The sequence below is a fragment of the Ornithorhynchus anatinus genome, chromosome 2, assembly GCF_004115215.2.
Source record: "Ornithorhynchus anatinus isolate Pmale09 chromosome 2, mOrnAna1.pri.v4, whole genome shotgun sequence".
Taxonomy (NCBI): Eukaryota; Metazoa; Chordata; class Mammalia; order Monotremata; family Ornithorhynchidae; genus Ornithorhynchus; species Ornithorhynchus anatinus.
The window spans coordinates 55,094,742-55,111,033 of NC_041729.1; the positions used below are offsets into that span (position 1 = coordinate 55,094,742).

At 43.7% G+C, this 16,292-nt stretch overlaps 1 protein-coding gene across 10 annotated transcripts in view; it reads left to right on the plus strand.

The window, feature by feature from the left end:
- Positions 1–16,292, plus strand: part of CLEC16A (C-type lectin domain containing 16A) — a 276,263-nt gene that overhangs the window by 145,021 nt on the left and 114,950 nt on the right. The window lies entirely within an intron of this gene.

Sequence of the window (16,292 nt, forward strand, 5' to 3'; positions counted from 1 at the left end):
ATACACAGCTGGGAATTAAACATGGTCCCTGTCCCTCGAGGGGCTAACAGTCTAAGAGTTGAAGTAGGGAGAAAAGATTGGAGACAGATATATCAGGAGTGATGAACCATTAAAACCCAACACAAGCAGTGTGGCGTAGTGGAAAAAGCATGGCCCTGGGAGTTAGAGGACCTGGGTTCTAATTTCAGTTCTGCCACTTACTTGCTGAGTGACCTTGGGCAGGTGAATTAACTTCTCTGTGCCTCGGTTTCCTCAGCTGTAAAAATGGGGATTCAATATCTGTTTCCTCCCCTCTTTAGATTACGTGTCCCATCTGGGGCAGGGACTGTGTCCAACCTAATTAAATTGTATCAATCCCAGGGCTTAAAACCGTTCTTGACACGTAATAAGTGCTTAACAAATGCCATCATTATCGTAATTAAAAACAGAAGCAAGTACACAAAATGGGCTCCAAGTCCTCCGGGGATGGAAGGGTCCTAGAGCGTGTGGGAACGGCTTTTAACCCTGTCCCATTGGATTCCAAGCATGCTAGGAGCAGGGACCCTGGCGGGAGGTAACCATGGTTTCTCAGTATAGATGAGCCAGGAATGATTCTGGGAGCGAGCAAAATGGTGGAGAATGGCAGGGAAGACCAGCCACTATTTTGTCCTCCACAAATCTGTTATAAAGCCTCAAGAAATCAGAGTGTTTTTTAAAGATGATTTGGCAGTATAATGAAATATCAGATCACACTTTTTTTTTCAATATTGGAAAAATAACAAGTTTGGCATTTAAAATGCTTAGAGTGGTGGGCACCGTCAAAGATCATTTGGTCCAGTCCCCTGTCTCCAGGCAAGTGAATGACTAGATGGGTTAAACGTTCTTTATCTACCCTCACTACAGATACACCTAAACCGTTCCCTGACATTTTCAGGGTTATATAAAAATTAATTAAATGACAAAGATGGAAGGTGGATTTTTTTAGCAGTCTTTTTGGCAATTAAATGGTTAGGTTACATTCTTTTTAATTGAGCTCAGGTAGCAATATTTATGAATTGAAAGTTCAGCCATCCCTTGTTATAACGCTCTTCTTCGAGCAAGCATCCTTTTGCGACAGCAATGTTTAATTTTAGTGCCAGAATATTTTCTAGCGCACTCTTACTTCCACATTATCCTCTGATTTTTGCAGCACGCAATCAAACACCTCCCGCCCCCTTCCCCAATATCTGAAGTTCTTCGACTTGTGTGGAAAAATTTCAGCCCATTTAAACAGCCGTTCACTCTCTATTAATGTTAGACGATGACCGATCTCTAGAAGGCGCGCACAAGGTGCCTTTTTGCTAAATAGGCTGTGAACGACAACGCTTTGAAACACGAAATGTTTGGGTGATGGCGGAGCGTGCCACCGAGAACGGTGGATGAACCTCGTTCTTGGATGGATGAACATTGTTCTTGAAACTCTGAGAGAACCTGCGGGAAGGAATTGATTATAGCGATGGTGTTTTGCCAGTTGTGTTCCCGCTGGGGCATGGAGTGCAACCAGAAAGTATTTGGGCTGGGCTGCAGCACATTGCCAAGAACAGGCCCTACTTATGGCTGTGGTGAGAACAGCTTAGTTCTAGTACTCTGCTGTAGCGCCGTAACGCACGGTGTAGTGGGAAGAGCAAGAGCCCGGGAAGCAGAGGACCTGCCTCATCTCCCTTCTTCCTTCCACATCCCAGCCTGCACACTCCGTTCCTCTGCCGCTAACCTCCTCTCTGTGCCTCATTCTCGCTTGTCCCGCCATTGACCCCTGGCCCACATCCTGCCGCTTGCCTGGAACACCCTTCCTCCTGAAATCCGCCAAACAATCACACTTCCTCCCTTCAAGGCCCTCCTGAAGGCTCACCTCCTCCAAGAGGCCTTCCCGGACTAAGCCCCCTCTTCCTCCATTCTCCCTCCCCTCTGCATTGCCCCGACTCGCTCCTTTTGCTCTACCCGGCTCCCCCAGTCCTTGTGTATATATGTAGAATCCTATAATTCTTTTAATTTATATTGATGCCTGTTTGTTTCTTTTGATGTCTGTCTCCCCTCTTCTAGACTGTAAACCCATTGTGGGCAGGGATTATCTCTCTTTTTTGCTGAATTGTGCTTTCCAAGTGCTTAGTACAGCACTGTGCACAGAGTAAGTGCTCAATAAATATGACTTAATGAATAAAGGAATGAGCCTGGGTTCTAATCCCAGCTCTGCCAATTGCTTGCTGTGTGATCTTGGGCAAGTCACTTCACTTCTCTGGGCCTCAGTTTCCTCAACTGTAAAATGGGGATACAGTAACTGTTCTTCCCCCAGTTTAGGCTGGGAGCCCCATCTGGGACTCACTTGTACCTACCCCAGTGCTTAGAACAGCATTTGACCCATAGTAAGTACTTGAAAAAAACCCAGAACTCAGCATGCGGTTGCCTTGGCAGCCGCTGTGGTCTTTAACACCATCGATCTCCAGATAGTTTTCAGGATCACTGCTGGTCCTGTCTTCCTCACGAAACACGGAGATGACTCCTTGGTCAGAAACCTTCACCCACTGGTGACGGAGCTCCAGCAGGCATTCCACTATCACTCAATCAATCCTATTTATTGAGCACCGGCTGTGGAGAGAGCACTATACTTACGCATCTTGGAGAGTATAATAGAACAATATTGCAGGAAGCAGCTTGGCCTAGTGAATGGAACATGGGCCTAGGAGTCAGAGGACCCGGTTTCTAATCCCAACTCTACCACTTGTCTGCTGCGTGACCTTAGGCAAGTTGCTTAACTTCTCTGCCTCAGTTACCTCATCTGTAAAATGGGGAGTAAGGCTGTGGGCTCTAAGTGGGACAGTGTCTGTGTCCAACCTAATTAACTTGTATCTGCCCAAGCACTTAGTACAGTGCCTGGCACATGGTAAGCACTTAACAAATACCATTATTGTTATTATTGATAACAGTGTAACAGACACCTTCCCTGCCCACAACGAGCTTACAGTCTAGAGGGGGATCTTGAAGAGCTAGGACTAGTCTTGACATAGCATACACAGGAAAATATCAAAATGCATATTTTTTTATTATTGGCACATATATTCATTGTTGTTTAGTCGTGTAGCTATATGGTGCTTTTTAATCACTTTTGAAAATGGGAATGTTGTTTTGGTTACTGGTTTGGGATTTGGGGGAGGACATTAATGGGTTTTACATGATTTCCCAGGAGAAATGAGACTTCGTTTAGCACTCTTTCACTTCTTACTCCATTTATGAGCACTAGCCAGGGACTCTCAGCATATAAAAAAGAGGTGGGGGGGGCAATAATAATGAATTTGAAAAGCTTCAATAAAGATAATTGTGATGAGCTGGGTTTGGGGGAACATTCTCACTCTTTACTCCCTTCTCCCAATTTGTTGTTTTTTCCCCCCTCTTTAAAGATGGTTCGATGGGTTGTGATTGGTCTATCGTTAATAGATGCATACATAAAAAGAAAACATGAGATTGAAATAACGAGATAAATTAGTCTCTTTAATTATTCATAGTCACTTTAAGGTGATTTCATTAACATGAAATTGTCATTTCAAAATATGTCATGAGTGGTTTAAGATCACTGGAGTGCTCCGATTTGCTAAGAAGCTTAAAGATGACCCAAACTATAAGAAATATGAATTCTGTATTTCATTTATCCCTAGCACCCTTATTGTTTTTTTTAAAAAATCATAAAGACTTTTGTCATAGAATTTGAAGACCAGGTCCTCATGAGTAATGGAACATTGCATAGAATTGTAAAATCATCATGGAATTTTTCCAAGAATGTTGAATCTACATTTTGGCAAAGTGGTCACAATAATCTTAATCACTCTAATCTTAATCACTCTGACATTATGAATGTGCTAAGCTATGGGCTTGTCTCCTTCCCCTCCCTTCTCTCCCTTCCCACTGAAATTAGGAGCATCAGCTGTTCTGATAAGAAAGAGGAGCATGCTTGAATTAAATTGCCAATCCTCTAAGGGAATGATAACATGAAATTAACATCATTTCCCCTCTCTCTATGAATTGCATTTCTTCTCTGAGTGTTTTTTTTTAATAGTACTCCTGGCTCTTTTTTAGAAATGAAGTAGAATTGTGGAGAAATGAAATGCATGTCTTATAAACCAACTTGGAAATGTGATTATCGTACAACTGTCAGTTTTCTTCAAGTGGAATTTCTTGAAGTAAATCAAATTGCAATATTCTTTTGAACTTTTAAAGCACGATGATGTAGTAGTTTCCTGAATATTGATTATTTGATTGGTACCTGTCTCCTGCAGTGCTTTTTTTTTTTTCGGTAATGCTCATTGATGTGGTTTAATGTATATTCCTGTAATCTTTCCTTGTTTTATAAACTAACTATCTTAATTGAGGTACATTAGAGACACATGTTCTGCTTAAGTAACAAGGTCATTTGAGTGTGTACCCCATTTTTAGGGGTCTCATCTAGCAAATTGTCTTTAGAATGTTTTTTCCTGGAATAGGCAAAATTATTTTTCTTTCCCCAAAATTAGACTTTGGTGATTCCATTGAAGTTCATGGGGGAAAGGATTTTGGTTTTTTTTGGTTTATTGCTTGTTTGTTTTTTTTTTGAGAGGAGAGATGGCAGTTAGGTTCAACCCTTTAAAATTGCATTCATACTGAGCCAAGGATGTATATTTTAAACGGTTTCAAAACCACAGTCCTTCCTGGGTCTTTCAGATGGTTTTATTGATTTCATATGGGATGAGAAACCAGTGGATCTTACATGAGTTTAGGTTGATGCTAGGTTAGGTTCATTTTTTCAGCTACAACGTGACGTATTAATGTTAATGAAATCCCGGATTTACTGTGCTTCTCTTTGTGATTGTATCTCTCAACCTCATGTCTCTTTGACTTGATCTGCTTTTTGGATGTTTGTTTCTGATACGGTGAGCCAATTGCTTGAAAAGCAAATCACAATTTTTTTTTCTCTTTTGAAAATGAGTGTGATCTATTTTGAGAATGCTTGTTTCTTTTCTGCTCCAGTGGGCTTTTAAGTTAATATTGATTGCACCAACTTGGGGATGAAGAATGAGGGGCTCTGCCATCCACTTGAACCTTAACTGAAACAGAAGAAACATTTTGTTTTGAAATGTATTCTGTCATTCTGTGTCACTGAAAGTCAGGGAAACTGACCGGGAGCTCTTCACAACTCTTAAAATGCTTTTTATTAGAAGGCATCCACTCCTTGAAAATTACTGATATTTACAAACAGTTGCCAGTCTGATGCAGACAGTAAATCTGATTACAGTGCGTGTTGCTACCTTCCTGAGGGGGAAAAAAAAGAATCCAGTTCCACTCTGAGTCTCCTCCCCACTTAAAGAAGTTGGGGGTGATGACCCCTTCCCAATTTTCACCCCTTACCAATTCATAAGGGCAGATCTACTTAAGAACTCTTGAAGTCACCGTGGCCTTAAAGTGTCAGTAGTTTAGAGACAGTGAAGAGGCTTAAGGAAGTCAATGAATCATAATGATAACTGTGGTATTTGCTAAGTGCTTACTGTGTGCCAGACACTCTACTAAGCACTAAGGTGGATATGAGGATCGGGTTGGACACAGTCCCTATCCCATATTGCGTTCACAGTCTTAACCCCCATTTTACAGATGAGGTAACTGAAGTGCAGAGAAGTGAAGTGACTTGCACAAGGTCACACAGCAGACAAGAGGAAGAGCTGGGATTAGCACCCAGATCCTTCTCTCTCCACTAGGCCACGCAGCCTCTCTAAGTGTGCCACCATGGCTGAGTAAGAAGAGTTGAGGATAATAATAATAACTGCTGAATTTGTTAGGTGCTTACTGTGTGCCGAAGCACTGTACTAGGAGCTGGGGTAGGTACAGGCTCACTAGGTTAGGCGGTCCCTGTCCCATGTGGGGCTTACAGGCCAAAGAGGAAGGAGAACAGATATTGAATCCCCATTTTACTGATGAGGAAACGGAGGCACAGGGAAGTAAAATGACTTGCCCAAGGTCACCCAGCAGGCACGTGGTAGAGCCGGGATTAGCGGGCAGGTCCTCTGACTCCCAGACCCGTGCTCTTTCCATTAGGCCACGCTACTGCTCTGAGGCGCGGTACTTCTGACTGAGACCTTTGCTAAAGGTCACGTTGTCTGACGCTTGCTCATACTTCTAGGAGGAGATTTGTTTTGGGGGTTTTGTGGTTGATCAGATAGCAGAGCCTAGAACAAACCCTCCCGCTCAGTGAGGCTCGGTCCTGAATCATCTAACTCGATTGAGTTTTCTTCACCGTCCTCTTGGGGTATCTAAATGGACTCGCCCTAGGCAAACCGAGACTCCTCCCCTCAGAGCGCGCTGAGGAGTTTCCAGCGGACGTCCGGCTTGCTGCAAGACCCCTTATGACTGTGAGACTTCAATCTGAATCACCTGGCCTGCTTGAGTTTTAATAATAATAATAATAATAATGATAATGGCATTTGTTAAGCGCTTACTATGTGCCAAACACTGTTCTAAGCATGGGGGGTCAGGGGAAGGGTACAGGGTAATCAGGTTGTCCCAAATGGGGCTCACAGTTTTAATCCCCATTTTACAGATGAGGTAACTGGGGCACAGAGCAGTTAAGTGACTTGTCCAAAATCACACAGCTGACGAGTGGTGGAGCCGGGATTAGAATCCATGATCTCTGACTCCCAAGCCTGGGCTCTTTCCACTGAGCGACGCCGCTTCACCATCCTCTGTGAGGGGAGGGAGAAGGTGGTTCTAAGGTGCTTACTGTAGGACAAGACCCCCTTCCCTCAGAAAGCTCTTAGGACTTTCCAGTGGAGGTCTGACTTGCTGCAGACCATTGTTGTTATATTAAACTCTCTCAAGCGCTGAGCACAGCGCTCTGCACACAGTAAGCGTTCAATATATACAATTGAATGAATGAAAGAATGAACCTTCTGGAAGCTACTGTCGCATCCCCTTGTATAAGATTTAGGCTTTTTCCGGACTTCCCCTTATTTTCAACTCCAGACTTCTATATGACACCCACTTCCCAGAAATTAACAAATGTAGCCAGGAAATTCTGGGTTCTTCAGGAATGTTTACAGAATCACTTAAAATAATGAGCCTCCTATTAGTTAAACAATCTCTGCAAGGGAGCTTTGCTGCCTGAAAAGAGTAGAGCTCTGAGCTCATCTCCACTCTCCAAATTGCCATAAATTAAAGTCAGTTGTGGGTTCGTTTTATTTCTAGAAGAAATGAAAACTCACTGCCCGACCGATATGGATTGTCAATCATTTCCTCTTTCATGGTTGGTAATTTGCAATTAGGAGCAGAAAAATGTTGCTTGTTTTTCACATTTCCTCTTGCTGGGAGTACCTTCCCTAATGGACCTTGGGCCCTTCATGAGAGTATATGTAGTTGTGGTTTTGTTTTTGTTGTTTTTTGTTTTTTTCAACCACGCTCATGTTGAAAAGCCCTCTCGTGCTAATTCTTCAACTTTGCGCTTGTAGCTATCCTTTCATTCATCAACTTGCATCTATCTTTTCATTCATCTATGCATATCGGCTATACCCACCCGACTGCCAATTTTAAAAAATATGGCTTTATTGGTTTTTCTAAATGCACTGGGGACTTTCCAAAGTCATTAAAAGCCAGGAAATATGTAATAGGAATGACTGGAATAACCCTTAGCTTTTTCTGGTGCCATAAACAACCCCTTTCTACCCACCCCCCAACTCCTTCCTTGTGATTTCAAGCTGGGAAATGAATACAAATGATACTATTTTTGAGAGGGTGCTTGACAACAGAGCTTCCTCAACTGTGGCTTCTCAAGTTGTGCCGTTTTCCCCTGCTCTCGGTTTCCTGGGTCCCTTTACCCTGCTGTGTGGGAAAGCAGAATTTAGGATTGATAAAACTGTGATGCAACCAAGCGGAAGAGCGACCCGTAACCCATGAGAACTTTTTTATGCCTAAACTAGTTTAATGGACTGTTTTGACTTGTATTGGAGAAACCAGATTATCAATAGCCCTGTTAATAAAAATGGTGTTTGGGGAGCTTTTGGACCCAATTTCAGAAGTACTGGCTCCTGCTAGAGCCTCATTTTCTTTCCTTGGTATCTACTGAAATGAATCAATTAGTGGTGTTTTTTGAAGGCTTACTGTGTGTACTAAACGTACAGTACAACAGAGTTGGTATATGTTCCCTGCCCACAACGAGCTTACAGTCTATGAATCCCTCAAAACGTGTGTGTGTGTACATGTCATCTTCATAAAAAGACAGGTATATGTCTATGAATGCAGGCGTGTCATCGTGAAGTAAAGGTGCGTGTTTATGTGTGTAATGGAATATCAGATTTCCCTGTTAAGATGTGACCCAAATCAGCCCATGCTCAACCTCTTTGATGTTCTGGCACGGAGAGTGTGGGATTCCTTTTTGAGTTCTCCTTTCTGGTCCTCCCCCAAACACTTCCTCCTAACCTCATTTCCACTACTGATTTTTCTCTCCTGCCATTCAAGGGCACAGAACAGATCTGGTATGAGTTGCTCCTTAGGATGTCCTGGAAACTGATATTCAAGTAATACTAAAAATGTAAACGTTTTTCACTCAGTGGAATTCAGAGCTCAAAATGAAAGCGAGGCCCTAGGCTAACTTGTTTTAACCAGTTTTTACTGCATATGGGTCCGTCGATAGGTTCATTCATTCAGTCGTATTTACTGAGCGCTTACTGTATGCGCTTGGGAGAGTACAGTACAACAACTAACAAGCACATTCCCTGCCCACAAGGAGTTCCCAGTGATAGGATTGGCTGCAGAGATAGGTCTTATGACTACAGAAGAGTTTTTGTATGACAGATTCCTTTCTTCCGGGTACACTGTCGATCAATTGGTTGTATCTATTGAGCGCTTACTGTGCACTGAGCATTGTACTAAGCACTTGGAAGAGTACAGTATAACAGAGTGCGTAGACACGTTCCTTGCCCACAACTAGTCTAGTGCAAAAAACTTCACATCACACTGAATTGTTAAACCTAGGTTGGGATGAGGGGTGAGAAGGGGCTCCTCTCAATTCTAAATTAACTTGTTCGAAGAGTCAGTGCATATGAGCCCTTAAATTATGGCTACGTCAGGGAATGTGACTACCAACTCTGTTATATTGTACTCTCCCAAGCACTTAATGCAGTACTCTGAACACAGTAGGCGTTGAAGAAATATGAATGATTGACTAGAATTGTGTGCTCTGGATTAAACGGATTAATAAATCATCTGCTGATGAGTCATCTGTGTTCAAACTAAGTCAAGACGATAAGAGTGTTTTTCGTACCGGCCTATAGAAATGACAGTTTTCATATGCAAATTGATGACGTGGCCAATATAGAAACAAAATGCTAGAAGCAAAATATTCCTGGGGGGTGAAATTCCTCTGACATGCTCGAAGCATGTTAACTACTATGCCGCTAGTTTTGACGTGTTCCATTTTCATTCATATGCCCTTTAAAGTCTGTTCAGAAAGATGAAGCCCAGTCAGAAAAAGATAACAGTTACTAGCAGTTTTGATGACTGGCGGGGCCCGGAACTAGATGGCTTCTTATAGACTTTGGCTAAGGTCATTTTCTATCATTTTTGCATTCTTCCAAAACCTCACGTTCTCAAGACCACCCTTTGAAATGCCTTGTGCATGTGCACAGAGAGTTTGTTCGATAACAGAGCAAACTGGGCGAAAGCAGGCTCAGGTTGTTGGAAGAACTTCTCTATCTCTCCAGTCCCACTAATAATAATAGTTATTATTATTATTATGTATTTGTTAAGCGCTTACTACGTGCCAAGCACTGTTCTAAGAACTGGGGTGGATGCATGGTAATCAGGTTGTCTCACATGGGACTCACGGTCTTAATCCCCATTTTCCAGATGAGGTCACTGAGGCCCAGAGAAGTTAAGCGGCTTGCCCAAGGTCACCCACCAGGCATGTGGCAGAGCCGGGATTAGAACCCACACCTTCTGACTCCCAAGCCCGGCTCCTTGCATTCTAGCCGAGACTTATATTGAAAATACATGTTAGGCCAGAACAAAGGGCAGTAGAAAGGAAGGAACCCTGGACTAGAACTCTGAGGGTTTAGCTTTCAATCCCTTCTCCTTCCACTGTGATCTGACCCTTTTTTTAAGGTATTTAAATGCTTACTATGTGCAAGGCACTGGACTAAGCTGTGGGGTAGATACAAGCTAATCAGGTTGGACACAGTCCATGTCCCACATGGAGCTCCCGGGCTTAATCCCCGTTTTACAGATGAGGTCATCTGAGAAGTGAATAGACTTGCCCAAGGTCACACAGCAGGCAAAGGGCAGAGCCAGGACTGAAACCCAGGCCCTTCTGACTCCCAGGCCGGTGCTGTACTCACTAAGCCACAGTACTGCTGAGGCACCTTTCATTAGTTATTTTCCTTAATCCCCACGACACCTCTGCGAGGTAGGGTTCAGATGTTATCCACATTTTACAGATGGAGAAACTGAGGCACGGGGAAGTTGAATGGCTTGCTTAAGTTCACAAAATACCATTAAAAAGATAAAAAAAGGCGGTAGAACTGGGACAAGAATCCAGGACTTCTGACTTCCAAGGTCGCAGCTCTACCTATTACGCCATCCTGTCTCCCCATAACCATCGTAAGAACTTTGGGCTTCAGGTTAGTGCATTTTTTTTTTTAATCATCATATAGCATTTAAACAGATCGAGGAATTGTTTAAGAACACCTCAAGGCTTAGCTACCTCAGGACTAGAGAGAATCAAATTGTGCTTGGGTGTATCTAGAACCCAAAAGTGAAGATGGGGGGGGGGGGAAATCAAGAAGAAAGGGATAAAGGAGAAAAACATTAATCAAGAATGTGTCAGATTTCAAGGGATCAAAATAATTTTTTTTGCAGTCTAGTCAATGAAACACTAACTGATGGAGAATACATTCCAGTTAAACTGGGGAAAATATGAGGTTACAGGAGGAAATGCCTGCAAATGTCGAACCTAAGCTAACCATTATGTTAATCTAGTGCTGGTTCCTGGAAGAATAACTGGTAGAACTTGAGGAATTTCAATAATTGGTTCTCCTCTCTTCCAGAAAAAGGCAACCAGACAAAAAAAACACCTGTTATGCTGATGTACACTGGCTCAAAAGGCAATTTGAATAATATAGGTTTGTTTCAATAGTACCAAAGCTATGCCTATGTGCAAAACCACCTATTCCAGCCCATCTCACTGTAGCCTGGGGTGCACTGTCAGAAGAGTATTCGAATTTGCATATCACCTTCTCGCCAAAATCGGTAGTGAAATCATGAGTTCTGGTGGAACTGAGTCAAATTTAGGTCAATAATTACTAATGTGGAGGAAACCCGAGATCTAAGGTTATATTGAGGCTAAGTATCTGGGAAATAACTTTCTCTTCCAGTTAAAAAGTTTTATCCCAACTTATCTGTTGTTTGTTCATCCTGAAGCGGAATTACTCCAGCCAGGAACATTAGTTTAGGAAAGAAAGGTCCATCCCCAAATGACCTAACGTGAAGGCATGTCACCACTTTCATAAAAATCTCAAATCCATCCATTCAGTCATTTTTATTGAGTGCTTACTGTGTGTGCAGAGCACTGTACTAAGAGTTTGGAAGAGTACAAAATAGCAGACACATTCTCTGCCTACAACGACCTTACAGTCCAGAGTCTGTTACAGTTTAGATTGAACCCACAATCTTAGGAGCCCCCTTCAGCGGCACATTTCATCGGACACGTCCTTGCAGTGATCCTGGCAAGCAAGAAGAGGGCTGGGGAACATAGTTTCAAGATGAAGAGCTAAATTTGCACAACTGCATGACTGCACTGTGCTCTGTTTGGATCAGCTTCTGGCTGCGACTCAAAAGCTTCAGAGGCTTTAAGCAGGGTGGCTCAGTGGAAATAGCACGGGAGAGAGTCAGAGGTCGTGGGTTCTAATCCCGGCTCTGTTGCTTGTCAGCTGTGTGACTTTGGGTAAGTCGCTTCACTTCTCTGGGCCTCAGTTGCCTCATCTGTAAAATGGGGATTTAGACGGTGAGCCCCGTGTGGGGCAACCTGATCACCTTTTATCCTCCTCAGGGCTTAGAACAGTGCTTCGCACATAGTAAGCGCTTAACGAATGCCATCATTATTATTTAAGAATCAGGTCTGGCCGAATAGAATATACTATGCATGTGACTTTGCCGTCTTCCCAAGTATACTGTGCAAATGACTTTTTCCACTCAAAAGTCTTAGGGTCGCCGCTGGGGCCTTCATTCATTCAGTCGTACTTAATGAGTCCTTATTGTGTGCGGAGCGCTGTGCTAAGCGCTTGGGAAAGTGTAACACAGTAAGAAGCAGACACATTCCCATATGAAGCAGACACATTCCCATAGATGTAATTTTGTTGATTTCCATTAATGCCTGTTTACTTGTTTTGATGTGTATATATCAGTGATTCTATTTATATTGATGCTTTTGATGCCTTTTTACTTGTTTTGATGTCTATCTCCCACTTCTAGACTGTAAGCCCATCCTAGGCAAGGGTTGTCTGTCTTTATTGCTGAATTGTACTTTCCAAGCGCGTAGTACTGCGCTCTGCACACAGTAAGCACTCAATAAATACGATTGATTGAATGAATGAATGAATTCCCTGCCCACAATGAATTTACAGTCTAGAGGGAGAGACAGACATCGATACAAATAAATAAATTACAGATATGTACGTGAGCGGTGTGGGCCTGGGAGAGGCGGGTGAATGAAGGGAGCAGTGTGACACAGAAGGGAGAGGAAGAAGAAGAAAGGAGGGCTTAGTGAGGGAAGCCTTCTGGGAGAAAATAAGGCTTTGAAGGGGGAAAGAGTAATTGTCAGATACGAGGAGAGAGGGCATTCCAGGCCAGAGGTAGGACATGGGTGAGAGGTTGGCGGTGAGATAGATGAAATCCAAGTAGAGTGAGTAGATTGGCATTAGAGGAGCAATTGTGTGGGCAGGGTTGTAGTAAGAGAATAGCAAGGTGAGGTAGGAAGGGGCAAGGTGACGGAGTGCTTTAAAGCCAAGAATGAAGAGTTTTTATGTGATGCAGAGGTGGATGGGCAACTATTGGAGCTTTTTGAGGAATGGGGAAACGTGGCCTGCCCGTTTCTGTGGAAAAATGATCCAGGCAGTAGAGCGAACTGTGGACTGGAGCGGGGAGAGACAAGAGGCAGGGAGGTCAGCGAGGAGGCTGAGACAGTAATCAAGGCGGGGTAGGCCAAGTGATTGGATTAATGTGGTGGGAGTTGGGACGGAGAGGGAAAGGGCGGACCTGGTTTCCTTAGAAATATGCCCCTCATACAGCTGTATCCCAGACTATATGGACAGAGTGCTCCAATTTGGCAAACTACAAGCCAAAGGTGTTTTACCAGAGCGGTGACCTCAACTGTGAAATTCCTTCCTTTTCTTATTAATCCAATGGGGCCCTAAAGGCGTGATACTTACGCTGTCATCATCTGTGAAATACCTTCCCTTTTGTATTAATCACATAGAGCCCTTCTGGGCATAGTACAAAACCTCTCATCGAGTCTGTAGTTTTCTGATGTGACAGGCCCAGCTTGCTTCCAAGTGGCCTTTAATCAATCAGACACTAGTACTTATTGAACACCTAGTGAGCTTTAGGTGCTACACTAGAGTATAGGGAGAAAAAGACACCCATTTCCTGCCCTTAATGAACTTGCAGTTTAATGGGGGAGACAGACAGAAATGAATGGAATGTGCATCTAAATAATTGTAAGCCTTCTGTGGGCCAGGATCATATCTACCAACTCCTTGGTGCTCACCCAAGCATTTAGTACAGTGCTCTGCCCTCAGTAAGCATTTGATAAATACCATTGATTGATAAATATAAAAATAAAACATAAATCAGAGGGTTGGTAATTTAAGTGGTATCTATTATCCTCAGTGTTATTTGTGTTTCAGGCACTTGCACAATTTGTTCAAATCTGGGGTAGTTTTTTAGAGAGTATTAATAATAATAATGGTGTTTGTTAAGCATTTAGTATGTGACAAGCACTGTTCTAAGCGCTGGGGCAGATTCAAGCTAATCAGGTCCCTGTCTCATTTGAGGCTCACAGTGTTAATCCCCATTTTACAGATGAGGTAACTGAGGCGCAGAAAAGTAAAGTGACGTGCCCAAGGTCACACAGCAGACAAGCAGCAGAGCCGGGATTAGATCCTACGTCTTTCCTTCTCTCAGGCCCGGGCTCATATCCACTAGGCCAAGCTGCAGCAAGCTGATGTAGTAGACTACTATTCCCATTTTAGGATAAGATAATGGGGGTTGAAGTCAAAGGAACATGTTCAGGGCTAATAAGTTAGGAATTCAGTCGTAGCCCTTTGTTGGGTAGGGATTGTGTCTGTTGCCAAATTGTACTTTCCAAGCACTTAGTACAATGCTCTGCACACAGTAAACACTCAGTAAGTACGATTAATGAATGAATGAAGTGTATCCATTCAGCTCAGCTCATTTGAACACTCTGACTGGGAGAGTGGAAGAAACACGCACACGTTGTGGCAAGGATGCCACGCAAATTCGTGAAGCGTTCCATATTTTATTTTTATTACCCTATTATTTTGTTAATGAGGTGTACATCCCCTTGATTCTATTTATCGTGATTATGTTCTCTTGTTTTTGTCCGTCTCCCCCGATTAGACTGTGAGCCCGTCACTGGGCAGGGATCGCCTCTATCTGTTGCCGAAGTGTACATTCCAAGCGCTTAGTACAGTGCTTTGCACATAGTAAGTGCTCAATAAATACTACTGAATGAATGACTGAACTCCAAGATGGATTTGATTGGGTGGCTGTGGCAAACAATCTCAATTCGTTTCAGACGGACTCATCTTTACCAAGCGATCGAAACCATTATCGATCAATAGTACTAATTAAACACTTACAGTGTGTGGAACACTGTACTAAGCCCTTGAGAGAGTACAGTATATCACACCTGGTAGACAAGTTCCCTGCCCATGATTTTCAAGCCTTTTTTTCTTTAGTGGTAGTTTAGTTTTCATTATGTGCCAGGCACTGCGTTGAGTTCAGCGTTAGATATAAGATAATAATAATAATTGTGGTATTTAAAGCGCTTACTCTGTGCTAGGCACTGTATTAAGCACTGGGGTGGATGCAAGCAAATTGGATTGGACACAGTCCCTATCCCACATGGGAACTTAAACCCCATTTTACAGATGAGGTAACTGAGGGCCAGAGAAGTAAAATGAGTGGCCCGAGGTCACAGAGCGGAAGAGTGGCAAAGTCGGGATTAGAACCCAGGTTCTATCCCGGCTAGACTACTGTGTCAACCTTCTCTCTGATCTCCCTTCCTCCTCTCTCACCCCGCTCCAGTCTATTCTTCACTCCGTTGCCCGGCTCGTCTTCCCGCAGAAATGCTCTGGGCCTGTCACTCCCCTTCTTAAACACCTCCAGTGGTTGCCTATCGACCTCCGCTCCAAACAAAAACTCCTCACTTAGGCTTCGAGGCTCTCCATCACCTTGCCCCTCCCTACCTCTCCTCCCTTCTCTCTTTCTACGGCCCACCCCGCACGCTCCGCTCCTCCGCCGCCCACCTCCTCACCGTCCCTCGGTCTCGCCTATCCCGCCATCGACCCCTGGGCCACGTCCTCCCGTGGTCCTGGTATGCCCTCCCTCCTCACCTCCGCCAAACTGATACTCTTCCCCTCTTCAAAACCCTACTTAAAACTCACCTCCTCCAGAGGCCTTCCCAGACTGAGCTCCCTTTCTCCCTCTACTCCCTCTACCGCCCCCCCCCCCCCCACCTCTCCGCAGCTAAACCCTCTTTTCCCCCCATCTCCCTCTGCTCCTCCCCCCTCCCTTCCCATCCCCTCAGCACTGTACTCGTCTGCTCAACTGTATATATTTTCATTACCCTATTTATTTTGTTAATGAAATGTACATCGCCTCGATTCTATTTAGTTGCCATCGGTTTTTACGAGATGTTCTTCCCCTTGACTCTATTTATTGCCATCGTTCTTGTCTGCCCGTCTCCCCCGATTAGACCGTAAACCCGTCAAATGGGAAGGACCATCTCTATCTGTTGCCGACTTGTTCATTCCAAGCGCTTAGTACAGTGCTCTGCACATAGTAAGCGCTCAATAAATACTATTGAATGAATGAATAAATGAACCCAGGTCCTTCTGACTTCCAGGCCTGGGCTCTATCCACTAGGCCATGCTGCTTCTTGCTTCACTCTTCTCGAGTTTATTTTCTCCTGGCTGTCAAAAAAATCCCAGTTGCCATATTTCCCCTTTCTCAGGGCTTAAGTAGACATCTTG